This window comes from Etheostoma cragini, chromosome 9, assembly GCF_013103735.1.
Source record: "Etheostoma cragini isolate CJK2018 chromosome 9, CSU_Ecrag_1.0, whole genome shotgun sequence".
In the NCBI taxonomy this organism is placed as follows: Eukaryota; Metazoa; Chordata; class Actinopteri; order Perciformes; family Percidae; genus Etheostoma; species Etheostoma cragini.
Genome location: NC_048415.1, coordinates 3,372,911 through 3,382,393, shown reverse-complemented (window position 1 = coordinate 3,382,393; position 9,483 = coordinate 3,372,911). Strand labels below are relative to the sequence as shown.

Sequence of the window (9,483 nt, the reverse complement as noted above, 5' to 3'; positions counted from 1 at the left end):
AGGGCTGGATTAACTGGCAGCTGAATGGAGTCTGATTGAGGGGTTTCACACAACTGGTAGAGCTGTAGATAACAATGGTGGGTTACGATGCGAGGTCATCCAGAGGTCAGGCAATCAGTTTACAACATAAAAGGCAGAGCGAGGAAGAGCGACAGAGGGCTGTTTTCACACATGGAGCCTGAGTTCAATTTACTGTTTCTGGTGACTCGTCCTCCGTATCTAGGCCTTTTAACTCACTCAAAGCATGCTGGCAAAGGTGCATGCTGGCAAATTGTCGGTGCATCTTCTGTGGAGGAGTGACACTGGGTCCTGCTTACACCATGACACTGACACAGAAAATGGTCAGGACATTTGTCGGTCAAAAGGTGCTTGCTGGAAAAGGAAAAAAGAGGCAGACAGCAAGCTGGCTTTTATAATGGTACCTTCATTCTTTTAAAGTCCTTCAACCTAGTTAAAAAACATCCACGTTTACACTGTATTAACTGTCAAACTAATAGTTTGACAGTTAATACTGTCAAACTGTACTAATACTAATAGTATAGTAAGTAATCAGTAATAATGTGTTATATTTAAGCAATTCAAAGCACTTAGTTTGCAATGTATTACAAAACTATTGTAAAGTATTACAAAAGTGTAGTCAAGAACGACACATGTTTACTGTTAGATATTTCACCCAAACCACAATGTTTCCCTAACCTAAACCAAAGTTGTATTATGCACAGTACACTAATTTCTAATGTTGAGATTTTTAGCGCTTATTTCAACGGCTCATTTTTTGTGCCAAAAAGAAGAATTTGAATTTGGAATATTATTGTCAAAAATAAATAACAAACACACAAAAAGTTAGTAAGTCTGTTCTAAAAGTACATTTAATTTGCACTGTAAATGGAAATATGAATTAAACCTGGCACAAACTTCCCATCATGACTGCATTTCAAAACAGCGGCCTTTTTCAACAAACAAGCATTTAACACAAGAGCTCTGAAGTAATTTTCTGCATCATTTGAGACAGAATAAAATCACTAATTGGAAGTGTTGAGTCATCTTATCAGGCCTGAGACAAAACGGTAATTCTCCAACCGCTGTCAGTCACAAGCCTCTCTGTCAAACTCTGTCAGCTGTCCTTCATCCTGCTTTGAGTGCTTCTGATAGTTCCTCGTAAGTTAGGAGTAGTATTTGTATACTCCCCCACAGACCCCCATCAGTAAGAAGAGCTATTGTTTCTTTCATACAATGTTATTTTGCAAACATGAAACAGCTGCTGAACTCCTTTCAGACCCAAAATGGGAGCAGATAATAAAATCTTAATGATTAAACTCTAAGCAAACAGGGAAGAGTATCTACAGTATTCTGCACTAGGTGGGTGAGCTGTTTTTTTGTTATATCACAACACTGGCTAAGATTTCCAAAGCTCCGTTATACAGTAGTGAAAATTCTAGCTTAGTTCAGATTCTTTTCTCAAATTATATAAAACTCATATTGCCTTTGTCTCCCACCTGGATAATGCGTACTAGTCAATTGTTACGTATTTAAAACTCAGCAGGAAACATTAAGGACATTACCGCCAACGTTTTTGAAGGGTGTAAATAAATGACCTTGCATAACAGCTGGTTTCTAGCAATATCAAATCTTTGTGTTAGTTTTCTTAACTCTGGTGGATTTATGAGGACTGTGGTTAACTGTGCCTCAGATCTCTGGTAAATCCAGACAGATAGCTAGACTATCTGTCCAATCTGAGCTTTCTGTGCCACCAATAAAACAACCTTTTAACGTACACATGTTCCACAAAAACAAGTTCCTAGCTGAGGGTATTTTGCAGCCTCATTGGGGCTCGGTTTTGCACTTAGCGCCGGCCAAGGCAAATGTTATTGGTTTAAAGACATGTAAATAAACCAGAGCACATTTTTCTCCCATCCAAAGCTGTGTGGGCTAGCCAGACCCTCCTTTGTGGATTTGTGAAGGAAAGCCTGGCAATGCAAGACTAGGCTTCAAGTAATGTGTTTGTCTACCAGCATAACGCACCAATCACCGTCCAGTGAGGAGCAACTGGCAGTCCTGGGTGTGGTCAAGTGTTTAGTTGCGGTTCATCTAATCATCTCCCGCGTAATTTATGAAAGGCCCTGTCCTTTGACAATTTCCAATGATGGCTTCTTAAATAGTTCTTGTAACAAACCATCTAGGTAAAAATGAACCTGTGTGTATTTGTTGGTAGCCAGGACATGTTATTCACAGGGTGTTTCACTTATAAATCAAAGTTATATGAGTAAAAAGTAATTCTCTTTACCCAGGTACAGTGTTCCATCATGTGTTGAATTATTCAGATTACCACTGGATTACAGTCCATCCTGGATCCAATCACACTAAGCTTTTCTGAGATTGGAAGGCTATCCAAACTATCCAAGACGCATAAATAGATTTTAGTCTAAATTGGTCCGAGAGCTAATCCAAATGCGTGCTGCCTCCAGATGTGGTATGACCGCACATTTTGTATTCCAAGCTCAATGCATTCTGTGACTATTTATACCTTTTGCAGATACTGATCAAAATTTAATCCCAGGTGTAATTGGGATATTGGAGTCCTTTGGAGGATTAAGCCTATGAGTTGGAACATATCAAGCATGTGTTATTGATACTAGTTTGAATTTATACAGTTAAGTTTGCTGAGAATTCTGTGTTGCAGCCCTTCAGTGTTTACAGCTTCCCCAGAAATGATCAATAATAACAAAAAACCTGACTGCACACCTAGATGTCCTTAAAACACAGAAGAGAGATATGAAACGCAGAGTTAAAAACGATGCACGTCTTTTTTATTTCTGAATTATGTATCTAGGGACACACTGTATCCTTGGTGAAGTTCAAATAGGCATTTTGTGATGTAATTTCACTGAAGATAATCCCTTACAAATGGGTATAGGCTTTAAAACAGTTTTTTATGACTCATTTTTTGGGGAAAACGCTTTACTTTGGCCATCCAGAGTAGAAGGGGACATACATTATTCATGCACATATGCAAATTTGATCAAAACAAGCCTATATACAAGGTTCCCCATTTATATTTTAAGTTAAGTTTCATATTATTTCTAACTTTATATTGAATCTTAATTACCTTTGGTTTGTCTTACACCACCAGTATCTGCTATAGTGTAGAAATATGCACGGTACAATACTTAATCAGAAAATTAAATCTTCTCTGCCTTACTTTGACAGATTGTGGGCATACTTTTGTTGGCTGTGATGATAATATATGAGAAAAGAGTATGTCGTTTAGATGTCTCAGCAACAAAACCCTTCAGCCCCTAACACCATGTAAATAAAGCTAGACATTTGTTGTGTGGTGATCTTCCTCTCACAACCTCATTTCTTTGTTCCTCACAGACCTTTTGAATTATAGTGCAATGTATCAAAAGGTCACAACACACTATTCACGAGCGATAACAATTTAATGGAGGTTAAGTAAAAGGAAACAGAGGCATAAACCTGAACAATGAAAGAAACCACAAGCAGCATTTGATAAGGTCCAACAGTATGGGACCTCTACAACAACTTCTTGAGAGCCAAATTTTCCCTTAAAATAGACCTGTTGCGTATCTTTAGCGGAGCGGAGAGCGCAGCTGGTGGAGTATCAAGTATTGTCGTGAATGGCCACAATTGCTTGCGGGACCTGCGAAGCATCCCGAACACAGGGGAAAATAGGGGTTACACAGAGGTGACCATCCACCCAGGTCCATCCACCCTTGAAAGATACGCAATAGCTACTTTCTGACGTAACTTGTTACTTTTAGAATTTGTAACTGAGTAAATAATTTAGTTTCTTTTTGGAAGAACACAAATCAGAGAAAAATTAACTTTTAATTGCACACAAATTTAAGTACCACAATTAAAGGAGGATCGGACATTAAAAAGCATATTGCATCTGTATCCTGCTGAATTCGGATTTGATGACAGCTATGACTTTTTAATCAATAAACCTGGTCTTAGGGATCATTGGATGGATTTTTTGTAAGACCTTTGTGTAAGACTCAGCATGGTCAGTTTGGTGCATTTGTGATGAGTCATTTACTGCTTCCTTCTCCCCCTCTTTTACTCCTTCATACATTTACTTCCCTGTAGTTTAAAATCCATTTCTCATTCACACAGGATCCTGTTGCTAATCACTGGGCTCTGTATTGCCCCTGCAGCACCAGGTGCAGCTTGTTGCTCCAATGCCAACATGGTGCTAGGAAGTTGATGTCTGTTTCTAATTCTTGTTCCAACATACGGCACGTTGCTGCCAATGGCTGTGCAACCTTTTAGACCTCAATCACGAAAACGTTGACGTCCCTCCCGAAATAGCAACAATGTACTCTATTGTATTAATAAATGTTTGTATTAAAGAGCATTATGCACTCACTGCTGCTTTACACCCAATTCAAGAGATGGAAGGGGCGGTATGTGATCAGATGGGAAAATGGTGTAATTTAGCTTGAGGTAGCTTTTAGTCAAGGCCTTGCTACTTTATAATTATGCATAACGGCATTGACCTTCAGATATGAAATATGTTACTGTTGGTGGCAGTGAGCCTGCTGAAAGAGAATAATAGGTTCTTATGAACATTGCTATTTTTTCATATAAGAAAACAACTAATCGTCAACATCCTGATGAACATTTAAAACAGCATTTGCCGCATGATGTGCTGCTGTTTGATCAGGATATAAATAAAGCATCATACCCAAAGCCTCCGACGAATTCAAAAACATTGCACAACTATTCTTTTGATAACCTACAAAATAATATTAACCGCCACTTGGTCATGTGATGACCTGTGACATGACAGGTATATTTAGAAGTCTTCAAGTTTAATATATCAAAAGACGATTAAGAGCCAGGTATAGAGACCACTGTGAGGCAACTGTCTTTTGAGCGGTCATTGTAGTTAAGTTTAGGTGACTGTCGTACGGCAACTACTTTTTATTTCAGGCATCAAAACGACTGGTTTTGAGTTTTTAAAAGAAGGTTGTGTTTCGGGTTAAACACTAGTCTACTTAAGTACAGTTTTGCATTGCCAGCTCATCCTCTACAGCGCTGCTTAAGCGGGTCCGGCTTGTCCACTCTGCATTCCGGGATGGGAGAAAAACGTGCTCTGCTTTATTGGAATTAACCAATCACAATCGTCTTGGATGGTGACGCAGCAAAAAAGCTTTGGGAAGGAACTTGTTTTGGTGGAAAACTTGTTGTTCAAAGGTTGTTTTAGTCGTGCAACAGCTCAGATTCAACAGTGACCGCTGTCTTGATTTACCCTGCAGAGAACTGAGCAGCATTTAACCATAGTCTTCATAAATTAACCGGAGTTTGAAATTACCACACAAAGAAAGTGGAAGGTAATGGACATCTGGCCGAAAAAGACTGACATCTGGCAAAATATCTGGGGGCACCAGGAGCAACTCCGGTAATGGAACGTCATAGCTTTGCCCCGCTCTCCTACATACTTTGTTCGCTGATTGGGAAATGAAAATTGAGCCAGAGGGAGTGGCTGGGAACTATGACGTTGAGGCCGTACACTAGAGTTTTAGTGTAATGGGGGTCATTCGTTCCATTTTGGCAACGCTGACTATAACTATACAGAAGTTAAAGCTTGAGCAAGAACACTCTTTGCTGAGTTTTGTTGGTGGCCATGATGGTGTGGTCCTCCTCCCCAACAGCTTACTCCGTTAGTGGTGAAGGAGTTGACTAAGGCTAACGCTAGCGATGCTAATGCCAAACATAAGCCTTGTTGGTCTCCACCACGTCAGGACCAAACATTAGCGATTGGTTATGGCAGATCCAGAGTGGCTCTGGGCAGATCCAATAGTTTTATACTTCAACAGAGTACCCACCTTCAAGGAAGTTAACACTTGTCAATGGAGAGTGGCCAGACTCACTGTACAAGAGTTTGGTAGGACCAGGCTAAGAACGTCATGGATATAGACTAACTTAAGCAGTACTCCAGGGACCCATTTCCTGGGTCTTGCTTTCCTCTGCTTTAGGGACATTAACTCCACTCCCCTGCTTTAAAGTCCTCTGTTTAGGACCCAACCCCAGATGCACCCAAACATAATGTGGCAGTCGTTCTGGTGCATACTATGTGGAATACATACAAATTGCTTTTTCATGTTTCTCTATGGCTGTATGGCTCTATGGCATTATTTACATGGCTTTGTTGAATTTATTTGATTTATTTTGATACTTTGTACGCTACTGTAAATATGAGTCATTTTGGGGTCAGTGTGGTCTATTTTTCCCCTTTTTTAGGTGTCTTAGGTAGCCTGTACTAAAGGTTTTTGTTTCAACCGAGCTGCTGAATCAGCTGCTGTTTGTTTTCACTGATTAACTTGCAGCGTCTTCGAGGAACAAGGGAGCACGCAATCAGTAAAATCACCTGGAATTACCTTGTGCTTTGATTATTTAGAAGAAAACCCTCTCAGTCCACAGCACATGATTGGACTCCACTGTGCTGTAACAATTGCCAGTGGAGAGCACCAAAACAGTCATTAATTTATGTGGAAGTGCTGCATCTTTTTACTTTTTCAAAGTCTCTCATAGATCCAGTCTGAAGTAATTTAGTCAACAAAGTACTTACCATACATGCATTTGGTTCCAAAGTTCCATCATTTATTCTTAATGTGTGTCATCAGTCATACAAGTACATGACTAAAACCCTTTAAAAACATGGATCTCCGTTTGAATTTACATAAAACAGGGATCATTTTGTTGTCTACTGTTCTGAACAACACTCAGCTACATTTGATGACAAGTACCTCCTTGACAGTCTTTTTCCTGCACTACAAATAGGCCTGTTGAGCACCTGTTGGGGCATTTTTTCTGGGTGGATGAGTAGGCATAAACATTTTGTTTCATCTTGCCTGGAATGATCACAACCCCATGTCTTGTATCAGGATATCTGCTAACATTCAGATGTTTAAAGCATCCATGTTATGCTCATTTTCAGGTTCATAATTGTATTTTGAGGTTGTACTAGAATGGTTTTACATGGTTTCTTTTTCAAAAATCACCATATTGTTGTGGTATTGCACAATGCTGCAGATCCACTTTTCAACATGTGTGTTTGGGTCTCTGTTTTAGCTACAAAGTGAGACATCTTTGTTCTTTACTATCTTTGTTGGGAGTCACACATGCTCAGTAGCAAAGTAAGATCACACCAGCTAGATAACTCTTTCTCCAACTTTGGTCAGTAGAAGGCAGGATTAGCTGGGAGACTTCTTCTTAACAAGGGACACTTGTAGAATACTTGCAGAACAGGGACATGGAAGTAGTTCTTTGGTAGATTATGGTGAACTAGTGTGTTGTAGCAATGTTTTGTTATTGAGAACAAGCTAGCATGCTAGCATGCTACAATTAGCCACTTCTTCTCGGCTAGTGACGTAGAAAGCCATGCAGATTTTGAACAGCTGACCCAGCTACTGAAGGCAGGACACATTCAGGCACATGTATCTCACTCAAAATAGCATGGATAGTTTGATAGTGTGTATGTGTGTGGAAGCACCAGAGACACAAAATAACAGGTTTTGTAAAATAAAAAAGTCATTTTCTTTTTTATAATATGGGGACTTTAATACATGCTTAGTTTTTCTTGATCATGTTTTGCGAGTGAGGTGAGACATAAAACGCCGCTGACACACCTTTCATGCATGCAGTACAAATTATAAAAATGACCCAAATGGTTTATCTCAAACTGTTTTTATCCTTAATACTAAAATGCATCAGCTATCAGAGCAAGACTTTTATAAAGGTGCTTGCTTTCACTATTAAATAATGCAGAAATGTCATGCCAACTAATATTCCAAAAGCACACAGAGCATACTTTCTTGCAACACTCTTTATATAAATGGAGAAATAATTGTATTTTCCCTCTTCACGTGTGGGATGTGTGATGTCATTGGCACTTAAAGTCAGTATAATTAAATGCCAGAGATATATGTCTCACCTGGGGCGTCTTTGTCCTCTCCTTCTATGTTGGTCTGCTCACACAGGCATTGGAGTGGAAGGCTCGGCTAGAAGATTTATGCTTCTTCTCAGTCCATTAATGTCTTCTTTTTATGTGTCCATTTGGCATAGTGGCCACTCCGCTCACCTCGTTTAGACCGGATGCTGTTAAGACAGTATGAGAGTCCTGTGCTGATTCAGGAAGACAGACAAGGACAGAGGGTGGTTTTTGTTATGTTAGGAGAAAACACACGGCATTCCCTTAGCATATATCAGCAGCATGTAATGCTACCGTGTATGCATGACTGTGTGCAACTACACAGGCGCTCATATATTTTAATTACTGCTGTACAAGTCAATTTCACACATGGAAACCTAAGGAGACTTTTTTAATTTTGTGGTCTTGAATAACCAGAAGTCCTGTAATGTGGTGTCAATAAACTTGACAGAGCATACTTACTTATGCAAATGCAGGTCTGGATACCAAATGTTCTACTGTCAAGTCCCTTTTCTAAAGCAGGACAAAATGTACTGCCCCCAGAAAATAAACTGAATGTGTTCTTTCACCTTTGAATGAGTTTTGGACACTATGCTTTCCCAATACGTTGACAGTGAAACCCGAGAATAGGTGACTTTGAGACGGGTACAGAGCACCGGGAGCTGCCTGTCGTTTCGGCAGACATTACGGTTAACTTTATGCAGCGACGACAGCTAGCTTTGGGCACCAAAACGACTAGTTAAAGGTGCTCTGGGCGATGTTGGGTGACGTCCCTTCTTGTTGAGGTTTGAAGTTTTTTCAAACAAAACGGGACTAGCTTGCCCCTCCCTCCTCCTCATCCATCTTGTTGGTTATCTGCTAAAATGCTGGAACACGGTTTGTGTATGCTTGGTGGTGCAGGTGGGCACAGTTGGTTTTTGTTGGCGTTTTTAGACCCTGGGCTATCTACAGAGACTGCGTTTTTTTAAAGAGTGTTCTGGGGACAGGTAGCTAGCGGATAGTGAGATGTTTTTTTTTTACAGTGTGTTCTGGGGAAAGGTAGCTAGCAGATAGTGAAGAGATGATTACTGTATGTGACAAATGTTGTAGCTTAAAACACGAGTGATATTGCTTAGAGTACCTTTTAAAGGGGAACTACCGTTTCTTTTCAACCTGGACCCTATTTTCCTATGTTTTTGTTTGTAAATGACTGATAGAAACAACAATCCTTGAAATTGGTCCAGTATTAAGAATGAACTCTGTGACCGTCAGCCACAGACCGGGCTGCAATAAAACCCTTTGGGTCATATTTCCACCATCAATTTGGTCCACTGAATGTTCTTTATTTAGCCAAGCACTTTTGTGAATGTCAATAGGAGCTGCACAATTGCACAATGTAGTTTCACTGCTGCAGACTGCAGCAATCTATCTTAATACTTGACTAATGTCAAAGATTGTTGTTCTCAACAGTCACTAAGAAACATAGGAAAATAGGGTCCAAAGGACTATGTCACAAAACCGAGATAAGCGATTAAGCCAGGATTTCC

General features: G+C 39.9%; 1 long non-coding RNA gene across 1 annotated transcript; it reads left to right on the top strand.

Annotated features, from left to right (window-relative positions):
- Positions 1-641: 641 nt before the first annotated feature.
- On the top strand, positions 642-7,531 carry LOC117950053. Its single transcript, XR_004657801.1, has 3 exons — positions 642-652; positions 4,990-4,992; positions 7,394-7,531. It is a non-coding gene; the product is annotated as an uncharacterized LOC117950053 (long non-coding RNA).
- The last annotated feature ends 1,952 nt before the right edge of the window (positions 7,532-9,483 follow it).